The sequence below is a fragment of the Lagopus muta genome, chromosome 22 (assembly GCF_023343835.1).
Source record: "Lagopus muta isolate bLagMut1 chromosome 22, bLagMut1 primary, whole genome shotgun sequence".
In the NCBI taxonomy this organism is placed as follows: domain Eukaryota; kingdom Metazoa; phylum Chordata; class Aves; order Galliformes; family Phasianidae; genus Lagopus; species Lagopus muta.
Genome location: NC_064454.1, coordinates 3,201,672 through 3,227,044, shown reverse-complemented (window position 1 = coordinate 3,227,044; position 25,373 = coordinate 3,201,672). Strand labels below are relative to the sequence as shown.

Below are 25,373 nucleotides of genomic sequence, written 5' to 3'. Positions count from 1 at the left end.
CTCGCTGCTCTGACCTGCAGCAGCAGCCCCAGGTAGGCATCCTGCAGTAACTGCTCTGCACCACGAGATCTGCATCCCCCAGGAAGGCAGTTACTCTGCTTTATGTGCAGCTCATGTTTTGATATGGCTCCTTTAAGTCACCTCTCTCAATGAGCTCAAATCTCAGCACCAACCTGCAGTTTCAGCCAGCCTGCCTGGGCTACGATTCAGTACCACCATCGTTACATTGCAGATCCTTTTTGCTCCTTTCTGTCCCCAGTTTCAGAGAGCTCTGTGGCTATGGATGTGGAAACCAAGCAAGGTGGGAGGAGCAATGCATAAAGCACCACATGCTCTACCCCATTCCTTGCACGCATCCCCAAGGCACAGCACCAAACCAACAAAGTTTTCCATCCAAGCCCTCCACAATTTCTATAGGGCGCTGTGTTTGCCCTATAGAAATCCAGGACTATTGATGAACTGCATGGGGCAGGGGAGAAAGACTTCAGCTACACAGTCAGGTCATGAGAGCAAAAACCACATATTTCAATAGAATAATGAAAGGGGCCAGGTGCTTAATCTCACTATTTGTGGAGAGTTTCAACTCGTGTGCTTACACATCACTTATTTTTCACTATAAAAACCTGAACAGGAACAACTAAGTGCAAAAAAAACAAATGAAAACAAAAATAAAGCAAAACAAAGAAGATCCATCACACCACTGCAGTCCAAAACAAGTTTCCACACACAGACAAAAAAGTTTTTGTCCTTTCATATTCCACATTACAGATTTATACGTTAAAGCAGCAGCACTCAGATCCGAAACGACTCAAGGCCATCAAGGTGAGACTTCTGATTCGGGCTCATACACGAGGATGTCATTGAAAAACGTTCAGCAGCCCAAGGAAATGGTGGTAAATATGGCAGTCTGTGTGACCAAAGGGATTATCCCAGAATGGCTCACCTGATTAGTTATACAAATGCCTTTTATTTTTTTCCTTAATCCAAGACCGTGCAGAATGCCAAACGGGAGAATGGAGCGGGCTGCGTGCTGGAATGTCTGAAGGCTACAGACTTGGGATTTATATTCCATGTTGAATTCATTGTTCTCTCTCCTACCCCCGCTGCCCTCTAAAAAATGCTGCAGCCATGACAGAAATAAATTAGCCGGAGGTACAGGTCACACCTTCAAGGGCAGTAAGCATTCTGGGTAAAATCAATAGAGAAGATGGGAGTCTCTAGCAACTGAAGCAGAAAGAATGACGCATTGATAGCTTTACATATACTCAAACAAAAGCACTTTGGAGCAGCCCTCGTCCCTGCTGCCTTGTGAACACAAAGCTCGTTTTTCCGACCACCTGAACCCCAACAGCAACACAGAGGCGATTCAGAAATTGTTTCTTTGGGCAATTTGCATATCGATGCAGAAAATTCTGCTCGTTTGCAGCTCCACCCAGGGAGGAGCTCCAGACGATGAATTCCAACCCGAGCTGCAGCTCCCACAAACTTCTACAGAGCTCCCAATGCACACGGAGCTTCGGCTGAAATGGTGCAGCTCTCTGCAGCCCCTCGAGTGGCAGAAGTTGAAGCAGCAGCCGAAAACTCCCACAGAATTCAATGAACACACAAACAAATCCAGAGGGCACCACCAGGCAGCGCCGCTCTGTCTTCTGTTCATTATTTCCCCCTCTGGTTTTAAAGCAGTGGAGAATTTAGTCAGAATCACCTACATTCATTCAGCACCTTAAAGGCAGGCTGTGGTATTTATGAGTCACAGATCCCCTGAAATAAGGCGATATCAGGCTCACAAGGATAAGGGCTATATGAAGATTCATGCAGAAGTGGTTTTTACTAACAGCTGAGTTAGGTAGGAGCTCTCAGTGAGACACACGACCTTGGCAGACACTTCATAGATCCCATGGGGTTCCTACCTGCATTTCCAGGCTCCTAAAAGCTTTAAACCTGATCTAAGCTTCCACAGTGCTGCTAAAAACAGGACTTAGACTCCGCAGTCCCTCGGGAGCTGGTGAAATTACTACCCAGGAGATCCATCCCTGGGCAGAGCTACAGCCTCTCCTCCTGTTCTACGCCTCCCAGGCTTCCCCAGAGACAGCTCTGGCCCAAATACAGCAGAATCCAAACCCAAACGAGCACTGATTTTGTGCAGAGCCAGCAAGGGAATGCCAAACAGCACAACTTCTCCCTACCCTCCTCGTTTGTTTGTGCTTTTGAAAACCCACACAACGTTAGCACGTGCATTGCTCTTTGATCATTAAGGCACCCATTTCTGCCTACGTTGAAACACAGTGCAATTTGGAACTATATTGGTACTTACATTTACAGAGCCTGAGAACAACATCGTAAATGGAACTCTTTTCATTTCCAGTGCTACCTGTAACAATAAATGAGGGGATTCATCATTAATGCCAGTGCTGCATTAAACGATTATCTTTTGCATACAGTCACTGCCCCATCTTACGTCTCCAGCACGTAGCAATGATGTGGCAATACCTGCAGATATCTCTGAGTTCTGGGGAAATAAATAAAAACAAAATCAATGCCTGAGGAAAAGCATGCCTCAGAAATCAGCTGTGCTTTGCTGCTTTTGCTCTGAAGGCCTTTGCATCTTTGGATGGTTCCTCAAACCCACCAGTGCAGACAGCGAAGAGATTGCTTAGTTTTGGTCTACAGAGAAGGCACAATTTCAGCTCTTAATTCAGGCGCTCTGGGAACACCCCCAGCACAGCCCTGCTGCTGAACCACAGGAAAGAGGTGACTGATGGGGCAGGGAGGAGCTGGGGAAACTCCACTGGTGAAAAGGCTAAAAGCCTTTGTAAAGAAGACCCAACAGCCCTCCTTGGGAAGTGTGACCTGTAGGTGGGCAGCCTCCACATGGAGTTACAGGTGAGGAAATCAGTGCTGTTATCAACTTGCCACTCCAGCTGGAGTGCATGGCTCTCCCTGCAGCCACAGCTGTGGGCTGTTTTGGGGACAAAGAAAGCAGGGAAGGAAAGGCACATTCAGCATCTTCCCAGGAATGACCAAGATCAGCTCCTCCAAACAAACATCAGACACAATGGCCTACAATGACTTGCCCTGCTGTGGTTAAACTACTGCTGTGGTACCTGCTGTTATGTTAGACCTTAAAAAAAAAAACCAGCATTATTTGCACACACATTCTGAAATGCAGCACAAACTCTGTGCTTCGAATAAAGCAATGCAATGCATCTAATGCAGCTTGTGCCAAAACAAATCATTCCCCGTTTGTTTTACACTTCAGCGTGTTCAGCGATAAGTGAAGTCCTGCCCAGCTTTGGAGAACATTCCAATAATCCCACAAGCACATTATCTGAAGAGATCACATTTAACATCTGCAGGTCAAGAATGACCCAGCAGAGATACACCCATTGGCGCCTGCTTTCCTCCAGCAGAGCTGGATACCAGCTGACTTGCTTCGCTGATTGCCTTATCCAGGGTGTTTCAGATGGGTCTTGACATCCTGATACTCACAATGCTCCAAGCAACCCCCCGTCTTCAAAGAAGGGCATCTCTGTGTCAGCACTGAAACAAGGAAGCTGCCACACATAACTGCTCCCAAAACCTAAGGCTGCTGCTCTGCACATCCCAGGGCTGACGCAGACTCCCAGCAGAGGTAACTGCTGTGACCCACTGCTCAGAGCTGCAGGGCACATCCCATGCCCACACCTCCTCTTTCTCGTGTCAGATTTCACCTCTGCCTATCGACTGTGGCTGGTTTCAGAGGACATGCCTTCATGGCAAAGAAATGCTTACTCTGGACGCAAAGAAACCTTGGGAACACCTGGGCCTTTCCAAGAAGTACACAGACCCCTTCTCTTTGTTTAAAATACACGGGGATTTAAATTCAATCAGGGAGCAGGTGTGGATTTGCTTTGGGAATACCTGGAAAGATGATGGATGAAAACAGAGATGGGGGTGGATCTGGCTGGTACCCATTCAGCAGATGTTACAGTAATGGATCACAGATAGGGGTGTTAAGATATGGGCTCCGTGTCCAAAGAGCTGCTTTCCACTTGGAACATCCGCACGCCAATGAATTGCAAAATCTTAACCTTGGGAGGGGAAACAAAATAATTTAAAAACATTTCCTGTCCCTAATTATGTTTTGCATGTGAAGTGGATCCATACAGAACTGCTGGATTTGGACACCTGAAAGCAAACAATAGTGTGGGGCAGGCCGTGCAGTTTGCATCTGGATAACGGTGCTATTTTGCCTTCCTGCAGTGACTAAAAGGATTTAAGCTGAAATCTGTGGACTTGAGAGGTCCCAAAGTTCATTTCTGAACCCAAATCTGGATGTGCATTTTTGAAGCTTGGCCTTATCACTTCCCTGCAACGCAAGGTATTTTTTCTGCCAGAAAATACTCAAAGAGCCTCACAGGAATCCCTCGTGGTCACCCGCCCCAGTGCACAGCTAAGCAAATGGAGGGACTGCATGCAAAGAAGGCAGAGAGCGTGCTGTGGTCACACAGGGCCCGTGTCCATCTGCAGCACAACCCTTGCTGCCTCCATAATCCCCTGCAGGTTGCTAAATCAAAGAAGTGAAATAAGGCAAAGCAATTTTCCCAGCCTCCTCTCATCAAAAAAACTTCCTAGGATCTCAAGGGGATAAGAGTAAGGCAAGATCAGAGAGCTTCAGCTTTGGTCATTTGCAGATTCCTTCTGCTTGGCCTAGCTGCTCCCCGTCCCTCCGTGTGCACGCAGCAGGTAATCCTGGTGGGAACCAACCCGAAGCCCAGAGAACCCAGCACTCCTCCTTGTTCTCTACCCTCACCCTCTGCAAAGAAGAGATGCTGAGGGGTTTTTTCCCATGCTGCGAGTGGCGAGCAGCAGCACAGCCCATTATTGTACTTTGCTCATGGATTGTGCACTTCCCGCCCCATAACCAGGACTGGACCATCGTGACTGACCTGTTACCCTTTCTCCTCCTGAGATCCTTTGCAAAGACAATTGATTCCCACCTTATAATAACCAAACGGTAAGCACAAGGATTTTGCATTTGCATATCTGGTTATTTAATTATCTCGAGTCTCTAAAATCCATGTGATTTGAATGTTGAAGGCTGCATACACTTTTCACACTTAGAAAACAAAATGCTCACGTTTAATAAGCAATACGACCGTCCTAAAGAACACTGGAGGACAAAATCTAACCAAATGTTTCTGACCTATTGCAAGCAATCATTAACTACAGACAGTTTCTAATTATTTGAGTCCATTTCACTTCTTACTCTGTGGTCATTTTGTTCCTTGGCCGTGTGGCCTATGCTCAGAAAAATCTCCATTAGGCAGCACAGAGTTGCAGAAGAAAAATGACCCTTTTTCCACTTTCTAAGGTTGTTTCAAGACCTCTAAGCACATCTCCAAAACAAAACAAAAAACAAATAGAAAGCACTTAAAAATGTAAAAGCACAACAGTCTGCTACATTGAAACATGTTGTTATCAAATCAAATTGCTTTCTCTCACCCCTCTGCTAGCAGTTTTGCAATTCGTTTTCCATAAAAAGCTGTGAACGTATTAAAAGGCATAACATCTCTGCTGAGACTGGGAGCGATCACATGAAGCAGCCACAAGATTTGCTTGATGACATACAGAGTTCATTATTCACGAACGAGTCTCATTTTCAGCCTTAAAGGAGAGGGTGGGGAGAGCAGGGGGAGCAGCCTTTTACAGCACACACACTTGAAGGAAAGGATTGCATTTATAGGAACCACTGAAAAGAATTAAGAGCAGGGAAAGGAAAAGAAAACACACCCCTGTGCTACCAGTTTGCAAGAGCCAAGCTTGGATCCCCAAAACACACTCACACGTTTTTCACTTCAAACACATTTACCTTCTCAGAGCGGCTGAGCAATCAGAAAGCTGCTCAACTTTCAGAAAGTTCAGCTCTGCTGCAGATGGGAAGGGACAGAGAGCAGAAAGCACAGCGTCAGCCAAAGCCACGAGCTGCAAAAGTTCCTCTGCACCCCCCCACCGACCTACCAGCCTTCGTCTCACAGGTAGCAAAGTTTGTCCTCCTCCTCCACTGCCACAGCCGCACACGCACGCAGGCTGAGTGCACTGAGCATCAAAAGAATATTGTTTCCAATCTTCCCATGACCAAGGAGAGCGAGAAAAATGCGGTCTGGCCAGGTACTGCTTCTTCGTGAAAAGTAAATCCGGCATTCTGGAATGAGTTCAAACACAGGGCTTGACAGGCAAGGGAGAAAAGCTTTTTCACTGAGCATGCTTAGTCCTGCACTGCCTGCACACTTAATGAACATTACTTCCTTCCCAGTGGTTACTCCTAGTAGAAATCCACACCCCCTACTCTTTCAGAAGTCAGGAATGCAGCTGAAACCAAAGTCCAGAAAACAAGCCCGACACCCAGACATGGCCCCACAGATCAATAAACCCAGGTTGTGACCCGCAGGTCAGTTTGTCAAACAGGACATCGGGCTGAGTTTTTTCTACACTTGGTATAGTTTGCTTTATGCTTCAGCTAATGCTACTCGCTCCCCAGAGAAAATAAAACTGCACCGGCTTTTAAAGGATGATTAAATGCTTCAATAACAGCTGGGAATTCTCTTTAAATCTCGTCTTCCCAAACCTGCTTTAAAATGAGGAATGAGCACTGCGTAAAAAAAGTTCTTCCCATTCTGAGATTGCTGAACAAAAGTTGTTGGGATTTGTCCTAGGTGAGGAGCATCTGCTGAGCAAAAATACAGACCCTTCCCTTTAGTGAGAGCCCCATCCCGTTCCCTTTGCAATCACTCGCAGTTTTGTCATTACCTTCAGTGGGAATCACACCACGGTTTTAGATTTCAAATGCTTTCAGGCAAGAGCTGTGTCTACTTCAGTGACCTGTACAGGACAGACTGGTTCTGGCACTTCAATTTGCAATTTACAATATTGCTGTGTGTGAGTGTTTGAACACCGTGCAGCAGAAGTCTCCCTCCTTCCAAAGCCCGCAAGAGTGGCTGAAGAAAAGCAATTCTACAAAATCGCATGTGTTATTTTTAAAGCTTTTCATTATATTTCAAGCTTTTCAGCTGCTTGCCAATTCTTTTTCCGTCAGGTTACACTTAGCTCTCACATCTCAATTCTCACCCACAATAGGACCAGGGGATTTTTTGTAATGAAGGCTATGCTGGCCCAGAGTGCCGTGTCATAAAAACACCAGGCAGCAAACGATGAGTTACAATGGAATAACAAGGGCTGTGGTATTGTGAGGTAAGGAGCACTAATCAAAATCTAAGCTGTCATCATTTCCAAGGCCTCTTAGATAACGACTATCACACCACACTTTAAAATAGGTTACAATTTGATTGTGACCTCTGCATCTGAGCAGCTGCAGACCTCACGTGGCTCCAGGGCTGGGTTTGAAGGGGGACAGACCACGGCAAAAATCAAGTCCCTGGATTCCAAACGTCCCATTTAGACCCCATTTAGATTGCAAATGGTAGTAGAGCACATTGGGACTGAACTCACATGGGTACGTTCAGAACCACTCTGTCTGTTGGGCAACCAAGTTTGAGCAAAGTAATAATAAAAAGCAATGCCCACACAGATCTGCTCTTCCTCATTTCCTTCAGGATCTCACAAGGAAAAGTCCCCAAACTGCACAACAAAAACAACCATGCTGTATTTCTAATGTGCTTAACTTGAGGTTTGGGAAATCCCCAGAGAAAGAAAGTTTCCTGTCGATGTGCAGAAGCAGCTGCATAAGGCTGATCAACCCCCAGCACAACAACCAAAAGGCTTTTCCCTTTGGTACACCTCCATCTCGCCTCCCTAAGGTTTCCTTTGGTCAGGGAAGTCCCTAACAGCACAAAACAAACTGTCAGCCCAACTGGATTTTTCCCCCTGGACCATCTCTCGGCCACTTTTCATGGCCTTGTCATTCAGCTGCACAAGAGAATGAAATCTGTTGGATTCATAAAGCCTGAGGCATCAAAAGCAGGCAGGCAGTGCACCTTACTCACATCCAAAATGATCCTAAAGCTCAGAGGTGATGAACCCAGGGCTTAAAAACAGGCTCACTCAGCAAACAGTTGTAGTGCTCTGAGCCATCCTTGTCTTCACCCATTGCTCACAGCCTCACTCTTGAGTGAACGGAGTGCCTGTGTGCTCCAGCCTGGAGCCCAAGAGCTTACACTGAGCTCCAGCTGGGAGCAGGAGCCAAACCAAAGCACAGAGCATTAATGCACCTTAGGAGCACACCATCATGGCATGACCTTATGATGGCAACTTTGTCAGAGCGCTGGTAACATGCTGGAGAGACACAGTGACACAAATCCCACAGCTGCCCACAACCAGACCCTCCCTGCTGTGCTCCTGATAGAACAGCAGCATGAAATGCTCCAAGCTGCAACCACGCACTGCCACTGAAGAGCTCTGCCATTCCCACCGAGCTCCTCGAGGCTGCTGTATGCTCAGGATCCACCTTCCTGTGCCACAGCACTGCAGGCCTGCAAGCTGAAGGCACGCTGCAAATCTGCCGTCTGTGAGTCACAGCACAGGGAGCAGGCTGCTGATTCCCTTCATGCCTAATTAGCCATAAGAGGTTGGCACAACCATTTCTTTAGCACAGCGTTGGCCCAGCACTCAGACGAATCCCGTGTCCAAAAGGAAAGTGCTCTACCTCCAGTTTTCTTCTGGAAAGAAAAATCATGTAGGGGCATTCGAGTCCACAGAGCTCTCCTGTTAATCATTTGAAGACTGTTGGAGCACTGTATGCCAGTGGTACAATGTCTGTCAGTGAAGACAAGCCTAGCTATGCACATTCTGTCCTGCCACAGGACTGAGTCTGGTTTCTCTGAGGGAAACTGGGACCAGCTCTACCTGCCTTTGAGCTGGGACTGCAGGACGACAGACCAAAGTGAATTTCAGCAGGAATGAGGCATTTAAACTCCTTCTAGACTCTGCAATTAGGGCTGCTGAATAGCAAAGATTTGGGCAGGGTTGAAAAGGAGCAGAGAAAGAAGACTTGTGCTGTGCCTAGAAGCCAACAAGTGACCCCAAGATGGATCATCAGCAACTGGAGAACTGCATCCTTCAGGCATCTGTGAGTCAGGACAAGGACTGGGAAAAGCCTAGATAAGTGAAAAGCCTACAGGGAGCTGCACAAGCTTTGGACTGCTTGATTTCTGGGATGATGCCTACATATCCTAACCAGAAAGCTGTGCCCTAAGGCGCAGACCTGAAACAGACTTTGGCATGGCATCAGTCCTTTCCAGGATGAACGACAGAGCCCACCAACACACATTCACCAAGATCCAATGGGGAGCTATTGTTGCCACTCTTAATGAGAGCCAAATGGCTGCCCCTCCCAGAGCTCACAACTCCAGCTGGGGCAGCTTTGCTTCCCTTTTCCCCCTAGGATGCATAAAATACATTTTTGCTCTCCTTCCTGACACCAGAAAAGCCTGGATCGCTTCCCACTGTACTGTGAGAGCTTGAAACTTGGCCATGCTATTTACAGCATCGTCTTTGCCCGGAGGAATTGGAGCCGCATCGTGCTTTTTCCACCATATGCAAGCAGCAGGCATGGCTGCATGTGCCAGCACCACAACATGGCGAGCTCAGCACTACCTGTCGGTGCTTCCCCATGGCCACTCCAAGCACTACCAAGAGAGAAGAACAGGACTTCCCAAGGGATGCTGTCTGCTGGCTCTCATCTTCTTTGCTCCTGGTGCTCAGATGCATCCATCCTTCAGTTGTCGGTGGGAAAGGATAAACTAAAGAAAGACTGTAAAGGGTGGGGCTCTGTTTCTGGTCCTCTCAACAGTCAAGTTGGCTTTTGGCCATAGAGAAGCTTTTCAAAAGGAGTTACGTGACTCAGAAGCCTCTGTTCCATTGATTTTCAGCAGGAATCGGGCTGGAACTGCAGCAGCCCTGGGTCTGAGCCCCACGTGGGCTGTGCATGCAGTGACCCACAGTCACAGCATTTCCACCAAAGGAACGTGGCACCTCAGCTCCGCCAGCAGCAGTTCCCCACCACCATGGGGACACCAATGGCCCCAGGAGAGCTGCTTCTAGGACAGCCTGCCCTGGACAACAGAGCAAAGGGTGCTGCAGGAGGAGCCTCAGGGCTGCTGCCAGCAGGGAGTACACAGCCTCAAAGGGATGGAGCTGCAACACTGTAGGTTTGCCCCTCTCTCCTCTTTCATCAAACCCAAGAAGCTGAGCTCAGAGGCAAGAAACTGAGTAAAACTCTATGATCACGGACAAAAATTTGACCAAACTGTCTATCTTTCAACCTTAGGATCTGTTTTAGAGGTATTAATGCATTCATTTATTGATAAAATATTAAATATGAGTAGCTGGCAGGTTCCCCAGAATGCAGCAGGTAATCTAAATGTACTAGAAATAAAAGCACGAGAAGCTTTAACTTTAAAGGCCTTGCTTTGCTAGGACAGAATGACAGAGCAGATATTGAAAGTACAGCAGTTCCCAGATCTGCTCTGGTCTTCCACGTAACTTTGGGCAAATCATGTCTCTGATTTATAGTACCCAAAAGGAACTGGATGTAATTATTACAAAGATCACTGCGATCAATCTGAGACAGCACTGGCAAAAGGCTACAAATAATGCAGGAAAGATCAAGCCACAGCCACAATCTTAGCAGAGATTCAAACTCCACTTTAAACAAGGCAAGCCTCACACCGCTCCCCTGTTGCACTCTGAAATGAACTGACTGCAGGACATTGTGCAGCAAAACCACTTTCCACCCAATGTTGCACAGCGTGGGGAGGGCAGTGGTAGCTTCAGCAGAGCAGAGCACTGCCTGCACCATGGAGCTCAGCAGTGCAATGCTGTGAGGTCAAAGTGACCAGTGCTGATCCGCTCATATCTCACAGCAATTCAGAGCTGTGGTTCACGTATTTTTTAGATTTCTCACCAAAAATGTGGGCTGTTTGTTTCCTCCTGACCTTTTTTTTAAGTCTATTGCATGAATTAGCTTAGCAGAGTCTTCTTGCAGGATAATAAATAACAGCAAGTATTTCCTATGACAACCTAAGGTTTCTATTCCAGGCACAATAAATTTCATTGAGGGAGGAGGAAAGACAAACTGCATGAGCAACAGCATTGAGCTCAGGGAACTTCATTTTTCCCCTCTCACAGGAGAGTTGTTTCAAGGCTAAATGTTTTCTGTGCGAGGTATATATGATAAATATTTGCAGAAGGATGTTGGTGCAGTGCAGTTCTCCTGAAAGGATTGTGCTACATCATCTGTGCTGTCTCTAAGCTGCAATGAGACATGATACTTTAAAGGACAAAAAATGAAAAAAGGAAAAAAGCTTGTCTACCTTAATCAAGATTTGTTAGTAATTTCTGATAGAAGGTAAAACATTCAGAGTTTTGTTTCTGATTAAGTGTAACTAAAAGCCATTATCTCATCCTGAAGGAGTTTTTGCCGGCACAGGAAGACTCACCATCTATCAGCCTCTGTAGGATTAATGAGTTGGCTGGTACCTAATCCCAACAAAGCCAGCAGTCTGATAAAGACTTCAGCTGAGCAGTGCACAGTGCAGTGAATACCAGCATCCAGCCATAAGAAAATGAAGAGCAGATAATACACATCCATGCATTGCAAGGCACAGGCCAAAAGGCAGGACTTCCTCAGACATCACAGTGCCTTAGGAATTGAACTGGACCCTAAAATCTGACTGAAGGTCCTACAAATTCCAAACATGCTCAAGGGTTTGCTTTTCTGCTCTCTGTGAGCTTAGAACCTTAGCAAAGATGGAAGATTCCTTTGAATGGTAACTGTTATGTTCCTGTATGGACCATTCCAACCAAAGGCAAACACCCTACTATGTGGCTAGCCAGCAGCTAGCCAGAGCTCAGCCTATGAGTTCCCGCTTGCCAATCTCCAGTTGTAGCACCTCCAGGAACCAGCTGCAATGCAAGCTCCATATTTTGCCCATAAACATTTCAGAGGAGGATGACAACTGTCAATATGCACAACAACAGGGTCAAGCCATAACAAAACCAGATGGTAATACCCGTGTCCCCAGTCATCTCCCTCAGCTACAGGCCAGTACAGTCTGCCTTAAATTCCTGCTCCGGTGCTTTGCACAGGATACACATCATCCCCATGCAACAAACGGATCCATTTCATTTTTTCCACTTAAAGTCGCTGGTGAGTTCAACTTTGGCACTCCAACAAAAAAGGTCTTCATTGCCAGCGTGCGCAATGCTCCGGAATCAGAGTGGGGTGAGAGGAGTGGAAAGTCATTTATAAAGCAAATTTTGCAGCAGAGAGAATTATTAAGCTTTACCTGGGGATTATATGTTACATTTCTTTCTAAAACACTGCGTTTAGCTCATGACAGTCTGCGGGGGAGAGGGGAAGAAAGGTGAAAGTTTACTTTTCTTCCTTTGTTTTTGTTCCTTATCAATGTTTGATTTTGTCAGTACTGAATTTTGCAGCCTGTAAGGATTCTAACAGCTCCCTTCTGGGGATTCCATCACTTTGTTAAGGCTTTCCCACATGCTTTGCAAAGACATGGGGCAAGGTGAAGGGCAGCAGGCCACCCCAAGGAGCATCAATGCTTTAGGAGGATCCCAAAGAGCAGCAGTTCTGCAGTGGCCACAAATCATCCCCAGCAGCAAGATGGACAACCTCAAATGTGACCACCGTGATTTGGGGACCTCGGTAGTTAATTTCCCAAGATTGAGGAAGAGAAGGCGAGATTCTTTATCAAGCCATCTGAAAAGGCTCGTGGGAAGCATCATTAGAACTGACACCATGAAAAGGTTGGTTTGGGATATACTGATGCCGATTCTCCATTCAGAAAGTCCCAAGCAGCCTTCGTCAGCTTGCACCAATCCACCTCTAACTTTCACCTGAACACATCTGTTGTGCTGGTTGTTCCTCCTCTCTTTCAGACCACTGATTGCTGACTCATTCGAAGCACTCTCCTTTCTTCTTAAGACCTCCCTCATCCTTTCTTGGGCTGATGGTGACTTGTCTTAGCTGATCCCATTTAAGTGGTTTGCAGGGTCAAAGTGAGTGCCACGGTGTGTTTGTCTTACATCCCATGAATTTAATAGCACCCTGTCCTGCAAGTACTGCTGTCTATTTATGCGACTACCACCACTGTTTTACCTCTGCACCTCACCACTGCACGTTACATGTTTCCTTTTGATCGGATCCTGTATGGATTTAGTAGTTTTTAAAGCGTCTGGGTGCGTTCAGGTATCTCTGTATCACTGCAGACCTTGAAGTAACTACTTCAGTAACTGCTAGGGGACTGAAAGCCTCTCATTTGTTACAGAGGTAAGTGCAATCAATACATGCACGTCTCAGTAAAGCTTTCCATGCAAACAGTTTTGTCTTGTGTTTACTTGGAAACCACTTTAAAATGTACTTCTGCCATAAACACATAATTGTAAAAAAAAGTCAGCAGGACTAAAACTGCTGGTATTGAGTGCTACACCTAGTGGTGTTTGCAGGATTTGTAGCATTTCTGACATTTAAACAAATAATTATGCAAAAACAACATTTAGAGAAACAAGTCATAACACAAGGAGAAGGAGAGGAAAAAGCACTCCAGAGCACTTTGCACACTTAAGCAGGGGGCCTATTCTTCTATCAGCATGCAAGAAATTTATGCAATTAAATTATAATCATTAATGAAACTTGCCTATGAACTCAGCTGGTACGTAAGGGAGAAAAGCACAGCCACTTAAGCTGCAATGTTACTGTAACAAAGCAAGGGCAACGGGAGGTGCTCTGCTACCCTGCTCCATGGGATGAGAAGATGCTGCACTCTGTTTTTTTGTTTATCAGCCCACTGACCCCTCAAAACACTTCAGGCTGTTTACTTCCTTTCTATTTGAAACTTCTAAGGGAAACAGTTTCCTCCTCTAGGAGCCTTCTTCAACCCGAGTGCCTCTGTCCTGTGCCCACACGCCCAACGCAGCACTGAGGGATGTAGGCCCATTGGGTACAGTGCAAGTTGTGTCTGAAATTTGCAGATGTCAGCCTGTCCAGTGAGCATCAGTTAAGAAAGCCTCTCCTGAGCGCCTGCCATCTCCTGCTGGTTAATTACAGCACATGCAGATGCAACGCCCCGATGCCTGGCAGTGCTCAGCCTGGCTGCCTGCCCTCACCTGAGCTGGTGGAGCATCAGCTGCCGAAATGTCACTGCCTGCAGCACGGCAGTCCCAAGTCACCCAGCAGTGCCTCCAGCACTTTGCTGCTCCCTGCAGCGGTTCAGCAGAGCTCAGGTGCCGGGGGCTGGGGCAGAGCGATGCGCAGGCAGCGGGGAGCCTTCACTTCAAGGCATACCGAGCGATTCCACTCCTACTCACAGATGAGAGATTGTGGTTACGTGCCCAAGGTTATGCGATGAAATTAATGGAAGAGGTGAGACCGTGGAACATTGCCCAGTTTCCATCACTAGTCATCACAGACCCCTCGGAGCAGCAGCACACATGGGCACAACGGGACACGTGGGGCAGAAAGAGGCAGAGGTCTGCAGTTTCCTCTCCCCTTTCCCTCACAAAAGCAGAGCTCTGCTGGAGGACTTGCTGAACCATTCCCTGCACCACTACACGCTTAGCACTGTTCACTTGCCAGCTGGAAGGAGACACAAGTTTCAGGGGTCAAAACTCTTAAGTAACACTCCAGTTTCCAGCTCTTGTCTCCCCAGATGCAGGAACACCATCCAACTCACTGTGGACATCATTTCCTTTTTATGTTTCTCTACTTTCAAATTACTAAGCAATACAAATGCTTTTAGCAGCCATTCCCACATGCTCAATGTACTCAACAGTTTCGAATAAGCTCAGCTTATCTCAATCACTTTTTGTTGGTGTTGTTAACACACAGGAGTTAAGCCACTGATTGCAGAGGAAACAATTGCCTGCTGAGTGCCTGATACACCATGAGCTTGGGACTGCCAGGAGAGGTCCTATCCATACCAGCAAGTGGGGAGCAGTGGGTTTTTTGTGGGCACAGAGGCCATGGATGGGCAGAGGAGCATCACCAGGCACAGCGAATTGGACTCCTCCCACCTCACCAGGACGCTGTGCTCCTTCACAGTGCTCTGTCCCATCGCTAAGGAACAGCTACATCTGTAATGTTCCCACTGTGAGAGATACTCTCCAAATACAGGATTAAAAGCAGATTGGAAGGTGTTGGAGCAGAGCAATATTCACATGGCCTCATATCCACCTCCTGTTTCATCTTACCTCTCAGCTGGCCTCAGGTGTTCTGAGGAACCTGTGCCAGCAGAAGGCACTCTGGTGACTGGAGGTGGGCTTTAGCAGAGCCACAAGGACACGAGCAGGAAGGCAGAGGTGATGGCAGTGTATGGAACAACGTGTAGAGTCAAACACTGGTCCTGAGCCTGGAGTGTGCCTTTGCAATGGGCAGCCCCACACTGCACACACAGCTGTTCCTGGGTGCAGTTCTCAGGCTGTGGCTGCTCCGTGCCCCATTAGGAGCCTTTGAACCTGAAACACTCAGCAGAGGCCACTGCGACTTGAGTTACAAGCATAACTCCATTGGCTGCTAACCCATAATATGCCATTATTCCTTAACCTGAGCAGCCATCAAAGGCAAATACACTTCACTTCTTCCACTGCATCATTTTTTTTTCTTCTTGATAAAGAGATCAGCGATTTAACACCGCTCCTTTTCTTACTCTCCCATTCACACATATTTTGAAAATTAGAGGCAGGTTTAATGCCAATATTACCTTGACAGATCTCAGCCCACTACGTATGAAAGAAACCAGAAATCTTTTATGATGCCACCACCGCAGACATTCAGACAGCTGACACTTTAACGCGCTCAGGAAAATACAATCATCACTTCACATAGCCACGCTTTTCAGGCAGTAAACCATGATTTGCCTTGTCCTTCACCTGCAACAGTCATTTAACCCACTCAACTGAGAGTCTGTTCTCTAAAAAGAAGAGCTGGAAACCCAGGTAATTAAGAACAGAGCTCGAACCTGCATTGGAGAGTGAAAGTAATCCTAAGTAGTTATGCAATATTATTCAAAATGTAAGGTCTCTAAACATGATGCTCTCAAGGCTGGGAAGAAACAATCTTGTTATAAAAGCGTGCCGACAGCAAACTGTGTGCATGCACAGCACAAGTGTGTAAGCAGATGATGAGGCTGAACACCCCAAAGACTCCACAAAGAGATTGTGGCTCCCACTGTCATATCTTTATACCTTTCTGCTTTCAGTAAGCATTACTAATTCATACACTAAGATTTGCATATCCCAAAGCAAAGGGGAATGGGAAGTATTGAACGTATGATGCATGGTGGATTTTAAATTGCTAATGTTAACTTTCAGTGGAGCCCAGGACTCCTTCTTATTTTCCATTGTCAAAAGGTGGTACTTCTATGAAATTTTGGGGGAACTCCAAGAACTCCGTCTGACCAAAGCCTGGAAACCATACAAGTTCCCCACCTGGCTGCACAATCCCCCACATAAATTGTACCAAGGCATGGGAGACAAGGCCAGGTTTCACATGGTGCTTTGAGGCTTGTCCCAATGGTTAGCACCTCGCTACCAACTACGTGAAGCAAAACAAGCTGAAACTGCAGAGAAGGCTGCTGAGATGTCCTCCTGAGCTGGCCCATCCCTCCCTCCACCCTCACCCACATGCTGACAAGGCATGGAGCTGAGGTAAATACTTGGAAGAACAACCTGAACTGGTTTACAAATGGATCTTAGTAAAGGAAATGCATTACCTGCGAGGTACAGCAGGCAACAAAGCGCTTGTGAGTTCTGCAATGCATTCTCAAAGATGCAGAAGAGAAAACAGAGCACAGTAACCCAAGCAAAGGGCTGCTTCCTGGGCCAAAGACCCTCCCAGGGAAGGCCTGCAGGGCATTGAAGGGCTCCATTTCCTACATGCAGCACACCTGGGCAGGGTGCCTTTATCCTAACAACAGAAGGTGTGGTCACTGCAAGCAGCAGCCATTTCTGCATACAGCTGCACTGAGCCTAACGGGCTCCTTGGTCTGAGAACTTCAATCCATCCCCAGATATCAGTGGTAAGTCTGCACACGTGCACTCATCCGAGTGTGGGGCAGAGCAGGGAACCTCCAGCTGGCCCCATGCAGAGCACAGCAGGTCTGTGGGGCTCAACCTGAGCGCAGGGATGTGCTCTGCAGCACGCAGACCCCCCTGGGTGCCAGCACAGGGATGTGCAGGTGGCACAATGTGCATCGCAGCCTGGGTCCAAGCAGGACAGTGAAAATCTGAGCTAACAAGCTCCCCTGGATCTCGCTCAGCTCTGCGTGCAGCCATTCATGTACTTCTGCTCCGCATCCTTTAGTAACCCTATTATCCAGGTTTCCTCATTGTCTGGGGATTCAGTCACCCCATTATTTTGGACAATGGGGAACAGACCGCGCTGCGGTTCCTTTCTGGGCACTTTAACACCCACCCCTTTTCCTTTCTCTCCAAAGAAAGAGCAGAACAAAGTTCATAAAATAAAATGAAATAAAAACCATATCTTGGGCTCTGACCCTCAGCTCTGATCTGCCTGGGCAGTCTGACAGCCCGACCAGCAAACGATCTGCTGAGAGAATGAAATACGTGTATATATATTCAGCTTTTATTTAACAGCTAATTAATTAATATTTCTATAAACACGCACACCTCTTTATCCAAAGTTCTGTAAGTCAGCACATTTTTTCACCGCAGACCGCTGCAGCCCCTTCTCTTTTCTTTTTTCTTTTTTTTTTTGCCTCCCAACTTTATTATAAAGCCCCCGAGTTCACATAATGTTTGGCTATTGTTTCTTTAAAGAGGAATTCTCCTCCCCGCCTCCTCCTTTCTCTGTATCTCTGAGGCACCACATGGCACAATAAGAGCCCTTTCATGTTCAAGATGCAGAGTCGTTGCTGTGGTAACTCACCCAACCTCGCCGAGTATCCAAATAAATAGTTAACATTATTAAAAAAAATCAAATCAAATAATAAAATAAAAACCCAGCGGGTCCGCCTGCAATCTTATCTTTACCGCGATGGCTTCGAGGGACATTAAGGAGCAAAATAATAACCTTGTGGCCGGATGGGCCGCCTAGAAGTGTTGATTATTTAAGACAGAAGGACGTTTGTGCTGCTCCGACGTGGGTTTGGCTGAAGCCGGAGCACAAAGGCAGCAGACGCAATGCGGAGCCGGTGGCGGCCGAGCGATGGTGCGGGGCTGCCGGCCGCTTGCAGACAGACTTCCCCTCCCTGCCCCTCCCTCGTGTGCTGGGACAGACACCGCAGGGAAAGCTTTGGAAGGATTTGATCTAACGGGCAACGAGCGGCACAAAGCGTCATTAATTGCTACCTTGCAGGAAACGCTGCTACAAAGAGAAATCCATGTTTTGCCTATGAGGAAAGGAGGGGGGGAAAGAAAAGGGGGGGAAAAAAAAGGATCTTTCTTTCTGCCCTCCCTCTACGTGCTCAGACAAGCCACCGCTTGAGGCCCCCGAGTATCTGCTATTATCAGTTAAGTCACGTCTAGTGCCAGGCAAAAGGTCATTTCAGGTCAGCCCCGAGATGAAAGGAAGGGGTAATGTATGTGAGAATGCGAGGGAGAAAGGGGCGAGGGAGAAAGGGGAGGAAGGAAAAAGGATGCGAGAAGAGGAAGAGAGGGGAAGGCAGAGGGAGGGAGAAGATGAGAGGATGATATCAGCTTAAAAAGGAATGTTCTTATTGCCAGGAAACAAATAAAAGACCAAAGCGCAGCACCTCTGCTGACACGCTGTATGAACTTGATTCCTCATCAAATAAAAAGGCTGCCACATTTTCCGGGGTCATCTTTTTAATTCATTCCTTCAATGAGGAGGGTTTTGGGGTTTTTTTTTTGGTTCTTGGGTGGTGGATTTTTTTTTCTTTCTTTTTTTTTTTCTTTCTTTCTTTCTTTCTTTTTTAACCTTAACTGCTGAGAAAGGCAAATGCTTAGCAGATAAAGGACCATCCATTGTCTGGACTGTCTGCTGCAGCTTTCTTTGTCTGGGAACTGTAAGAGAGAGGCAGAGGCTCTTTTCTTTTTTTAATTCTTTTTCTGCATCTAAAAAAAATAATAATCATCAATTTTGCATTTAGCAGTGAAAAATAAAACCCCGTGCTGCTGGAGCGCACAGCCCGATCTCCATTGGCCTCTCCTCCCCTCTCCCCCTTCCCCTCGCAGCCCCCCTCCATTAGGTATCACTCGGGTAACATTTGCAGCCCGGCCCATCACTCATTCCTGACTCCATTCCAAGGTTCCCCCTCCACCCGACTCCTTCTCTCCCCCTCCCTCGCAGCTCTCAGCTCTGCTCTACTTGTCTAACAAATCATTGCTGTAGGACAAGCGACCTGAGACTGCACACACAACCCGACAGACTGCCAGGGGAGGGAGAGCTTTGTGTTTTGGTTCTTTTCTTTGTAAAAGCATTCCCTCTCCGGGACGCCCTCCTCTGTGCTCCCCCAGCCCTCTCCTTCCCCCCCTCCTCCGCCCCCAGCCTCAAGCTGACCGCGCTGCTTGGCGGTGTCGGGGTGACATCACAGCAAACGCTGCCTTTCCCAGCGTGTGGCAGCATGGAGGGATCCCTTCAGCACACAGCAGCCTCACCCAGCCTCGTAAAAGCAGCTTTTGTGCCTTCTGCCCGAGGGCAGCTCTTGTGCCTCCCTCAAACCAAGGCTACGCAGGTCAGGGCAGGCAGGGAAACGCTCAGGAAAATGATGCCCAGCAAAACGCCCTCTGGAAACCGGTGGCATCCCCACGTTCAGAAGGCTTTATTTGTTATTGTTCCAGCAGACATTGGAACCAATCAATTAAAATTCTTTCTAAGATTTTGTAGTCGGAATCCTCGGAGATGCTGCCTGGCTCCGTGGCTAGAGCTGTGGAAGACCGAGGCTTAAGTCCCACACCTAATTAATCGGGATGAATGGGGTTCACTCTCTCCTGCTGATGGGTCTTCATTGACAATAAATTGCAGCATGCTTTTTTTCCATTCAGAAAGGCTACGTTTCTAGCAGACGTGCTACTTGACCTCATTTCTCATCTCCCGTGGCACCTCCTTGGTTGCACACCGTACACTCACAGTCACTGCTGAGCTGTTTGGGCTCTCTGCACCTTGTGCACCTCTGATGAAAATTCCTCCACGATTCAAGGTTTCTATTGGAAAACCTTGGAATTCTTGCTTGTCTACGTGTTGTCTCATACTGAAAGTTAAGGCACTCCATTGTGCCACCTGTATCTTCTTACAGCTCTTTGCCAAACAAAAAGCATTCCCAGCTTTGCTCCACTGACAACTCCCAAAGTCACAGAATGGTTTGGGTTGGAAGGGACCTTTAAGATCAGCCAGTTCCAACCCCCTGCTACACCTCCCATTAGAACAGCTTGCTCACAGCCCCATCCAGCCAGGCCTTGAATGCTTCCAGGGAGGGGGCATCCACAACCACACTGGACAATCTGTTTCAGTGAAAAGACATGGATAAAACAAATTCAAACGTTCCTTCTTTACACAGAACTCATCCCAAATCCAGAACCATTGGGAATTTCTCACATCTTCACATTTCCCCAGCTGTGGCCCACTGAAGGGTTAAAGCAAGGGCACATTTGTAGATGTGGACACTGCAGGTGTGAGTAAGGGGACAGTAATGAAAGCAGGAGCAAGGGATGGTGCAAGGACAACAATTGCAAGTGCGGGGTTCTGTGACTGAAGATAAAACCATGACCAAGTTCTGTGGCTTGATGCTGTCCTACAGCCAACGCAGGCAGCTCTCACAGAGCCAAGGGGAGCTGTGCCTCCAACAGCTGCCATCCACAGTGAGCAGATCTCTGGCTCCATTGGGTCCCACTGACCAACTGCAGGTTGCACGCCCAACCCAAGCCTGCAGGTAAGAACAGACCTGTATGTCGGGGCTGTGATGGAACAGCATGTCTGAAGTTTTCAGCCAAAGGCCAGAAAATAAAAAAGTTTGATGTTTGGCTCAGTTTTCACAGAGCTAAGGAAACAAGGGTAAATATTAACAGTGATTACAAGCAGGTAGACAGAAATGCCAACGGGAAAGAAAAAAAGTCCCAGCCATGGCTCAGGCCAAGTTCTTTCCTTGATGCCTGGCTCCAGTAATACAAGAAGCATCACAGGAGCAATGTCATTCTGCACACACAGCAGTGACCACCTCTGAGCTTACAGCAAGCCACAAAAGAGGCAGGGAAGTGCAAGAGCTGATGCTACAGCAACACCCCAACTTTGTGTCTTAAGGTCACAGGTGGTCACCTGCAGGCTGAACCCCTTGGAATCAGGGAATACTTCCACCATCCTGCTCCACAGGAGGGTACCCCGCTTCCCCATAGAGAGCTCTGTTGGAGGGAGGCAGTGTGCAAACACAGCTATGGAGGTGAAGTCACAGCAGTCTGGAGGGCAGCTCTCCTTCCAAAAACCTTTCTTTTTTTCCCTCAGATGAGCGTTAAATGGAGCAGTGCACTCCCAACTCAGCATCCGTTCATTGCTGCCAACTGGGAGTGAATCTCAGTGACTTTGGAAAGAGGAATGGCAAAGGACTTTCAGTGAAATTAAAAATGTAAATGTATTTCTGATGTTGGTTTCAGATTCCCTCCCCCACCGCACTTCCTGAACATTAGTGTGCAAGCCTCTGCCACCAGATTTCCAAGATAGCTTCCTGCAATACGACTGGAGGCATATGCCATCAGCACCTGAATATCACTTTGTTGTTAGGGCCCAGCCATATGTTTCCTATTTAAAAAAATTACTTTATATCACAGGAAGCCACTTTTTCTTGCAACAATAGTGGAGGTTCATGTAACCGTTTCACCCATACAGGGAAAAAGAAGGACTAACCACCAGCAGCTTCACCAAAGTGTAGCCCTTTTTTATTTCCCCACATGCAACAAATCTTACGTTCTGATTAATTTATTCAGTGAAATGGTGCTATTGCAACAGCAGCCAGTGGAAAGGAGAAAGCTTTAGGATGTGCTGGGATGGGGGAACGGTTCCTGAGTCCTCCGGCCTCAAAATAAAACTCAGCTTTACACAGGGATGGGAAAACACCCCTCCACCATGAAAATGGAGAGCCGACCATCTGACACATAACCTTTAACATTCCCTGACACTGAGTGCCCAAAGTTCTATTAAAAATAGCTCCTAACGCTGCACAAAACCACAACATGGAGCAGGCAGAAGGGCAGGCAGACGGGACTGTGCCAAAATGGTATTTTTTATTTGAAAATGAAAGTCTCTTTCAAATGTTATCCTCAGTGACTGATTACTTTTCCCCCTGAAGAGCATCCTGACTGACAGCCCAGTGCTGCCCTGTGGGACAGGGACCAAGTATCTCCCACAGAAGGAGAGAGAACCAGCATTGGAATTACAGTCCATGAAACACCCCAGCGTCCTCATTTTGGAACATACATCATTTAGGTTTTCAGCTGCAATATTTTGTGTTTCATTTCTAGCAGGAACAAAATAAACGTCTTCCTTAGAAGCTTTTCTGGAAAAACTCCACATCCCTTTCCCTGTGGCAGCAGAAGCACAGCCCTGTGGTTACTGCTCTCTGACACTGAGGCAGAACTTTGCTGTGCCTCAGACTGAAAGAGAAGGTGTAAAAAGTTGTGAGGAAAAATGAAGACAACGGGGAAAGCTTTCCGGAGATGGAGGGCTCAATATTCCCATCTTTTCAAGGTATTCCAATAGTGACGGGTGTAGCTTCACAAAGAGGAAGGGATCAGAGTCACAGACTCCGCTGTGTGAGAAGCAAACCTGTTGCTCAATTAGAGCTGGGAGTTGTCAGAGCATCCCCAGGCTGACACAGCCGAGCGCCGGCGGTGGTTCGTCATCAAACTGAGGCTGTCAAAACACAGAGCTGAATTGGAGTTGAAACTCTCAGGATATTTTGGGGGGGAGGGGGACGAAAATACATGACAAACTCTGCCTTGTTCTGAATGTAAGTGCTGCAGGTTTTATACCCCAGCCTAAATGTCTTCCTGAGCAACAGAGTGCTGCTCAGAGGATAAAACTCAGACACACGTGGTCTGCAATCCCACCCTGCACCTCTGAATCCCCACAGGTTTGGAGCAGACGCAGGACAGCCTCCCAGCAGAGCTCTGGCCGAGCTCCTCTCAAGATATTTTGATGTTTCCACTCCCAGCTGAAACCACACAACTCCCAAACGTGTGAAAATCAGCAAAACAAACAGAGAGGGTTAAAAGCACTCGCAGTCATCTGCCAAGTGGATGTTTTGTATGAGGGTTCTGGTCGGCGCTGGGTGTGCACGAGCGGCTCGAGCTGCCATCTGCATGGGAGATGGTAATGGGATGTGATGGGAGCGCAGCCACCGCACGCGAGGAGCCTCTCCTGCACCACTGCTATTGTCCCCCAGCCTCTGGGAGCTCTGCCTGCATCTGGCAGAGAAGTTGATCAACTTGGGGTAGCTAATCAGGCTGCTGCAATTTCCGGCCCTTTCTTTCCCAGATTCCTCAGATCAAAGTTCAAGTCCCAGAATTATTATTCCCCGAATGCTTAATGAGCTCCAACCGAGGGACACCAAAGGCAAAGCTAAAACATTGACCGTGCACTTCACTGAGTTTGGCCAATGCAGCTAAAAACAAGAGGGTGGGATCCATAGCATGCAAAATCACAACGTGCACGTTTGTATTTTAATCCAATTAAGATTCCTACGTGTGAGCAAAGCGCTTCAGACGCTTTGTAAAGAGACGCCTGCTTTCCTCGCCGCTTTCCCCACATTAAAATCGTGCAAAGGTGGAATTGGCCCTGTTGTCAATCATCTGCAAAGAACTCTTTGGGGAGAACAGCAGAGCCCCACAAGCACAAAAGCTTCCTTGAAGACTAAAGTTCAGGATGTTGAAATGCAAAAGTCAGCTTTTGCCAGGAGGCACAGTTTCTGAAGCCAGATGATTCCACCTCAGATTAAGTTATTGAAGATCTTTACATGCAGAAACATTTCTTTGTTCTGGCAAACACTCCTCGCGTTTTCTATTCACAAACGTGACCCCTAGGAAAGCCAGCCAAGATTCCTTCGTGTTATCAGGTCAGAATGTTCAGGGCCCAATTATTTTAATAGTTATTAAAAATAAAAAAAAAAAGCCCTGACAATGGCTCAGTACACCAGTGAGAACAGTATTCAGGGACTTAACAAGTCACTCTAACATCTGGCGTGCTCTTTCGAGAAGACTAAACACATGGAGAGCCTTGCTGCAAAAGTCAATGGAAAGGAATGATAATTGCTCATTAGAATGCCTCCTCCACAGGTTATTTTTAACTTCCTCTACTCTTTCTAATCATGGTGCATGCATCAGATGATGCTGAAAAGGGTCAGTGCATAGGTTTCTCTTCTCCAAAAAATGCTCTTCCAGCAAAGCCTTTTCACAAGGCTGGGATTCTCAGGGCATGCTGATGGCACCTGTTTTGTTATTATGCTGCAGGCAGGGGCCCAAAGCAAATGCTCCCTGAGAGCTGTGCCTTGCTCAGCAACCAACCCATACTGCAGGGCAAAGAGACTGAGCCTAAAATCCAGGGGCTTTCTTCTGGTCTATGAAGAAGGCAATCCTTCTCCTTTCCCTCAGCCTTAAGAATACCACGCATGGGAAGAACGAGAGATACCCAACCAAATGTACTGGAAGATATTAGACAGGGAGAACAAGGACAGAGCCTGATGTCAGCAAAGCAATAAAGCTGAAGCCACTAAGTGTCACATGAAACAGAACAGCTATTCATCTGCTTCTGAAGGAGGAAGAGTCCACAGTGCGTTTCACCTCACTTTTCACCTCCAGACTGAGATCTGGAGGTTCCTCACATTCACCAAATCACGGATCACCAAAGAACATCACAAGTGTGCAGAGAAGGCAGCAAGCTGGCAAGTGCTGCACAGCATCCCTGAGAAGTCGGACTGCATTACCCCAGCAGGGCAGGGATGCCTTCATAGCCCCAGCTGCACATCCTCTGCCTTTCAGGCAGTGCAATGCTAAGGCGGCCCAGCTCAGCCCTGGCTAAATGGGTTCAGATCTTTTCGCTGAACCCATCACCGTAGCATCTGGGCCTTTGTAAGTGACACAAAAACTATTTGCATGGGTCACCCCACTTCCTCTCAGCACAGTTACATAAAACTGCTTTTTTTTTTCCTTAATGGGGTTCAGCGGAGCATTAGGAAAGAGGGGAGATTCTTTGTGGCACAACATCAAAGACTGCACACAAGGAATCTCGTTCTGAAGCCTCTCACCAGGAAAAGCCAAACGAATGAAAAGCTCCCATCAGCCAGACAGCAGACAGCAAAGGCAGCGGACCTAGAGGCACAGGGAAAGCCTAAATCCAATAGTTTGCAGCCAAGACTCAGGAGGCTGTGTTCTTATTTAAAGCTTTTTTAAAACAGCAT

The 25,373-nt window shown here is 47.3% G+C and overlaps 1 long non-coding RNA gene across 2 annotated transcripts in view; it reads right to left on the bottom strand.

The window, feature by feature from the left end:
• LOC125703703 (uncharacterized) overlaps nucleotides 1–6,309 on the bottom strand; it is a 57,679-nt gene extending 51,370 nt beyond the window's left edge. For both annotated transcript variants that reach the window (XR_007380941.1, XR_007380942.1), the window contains exons 1-2: nucleotides 6,001–6,309; nucleotides 2,315–2,371 (exon numbers count right to left, since the gene is read on the bottom strand). This is a non-coding gene — a long non-coding RNA (uncharacterized LOC125703703). The remainder of the gene's footprint in view (nucleotides 1–2,314; nucleotides 2,372–6,000) is intronic.
• Nucleotides 6,310–25,373: the final 19,064 nt, after the last annotated feature.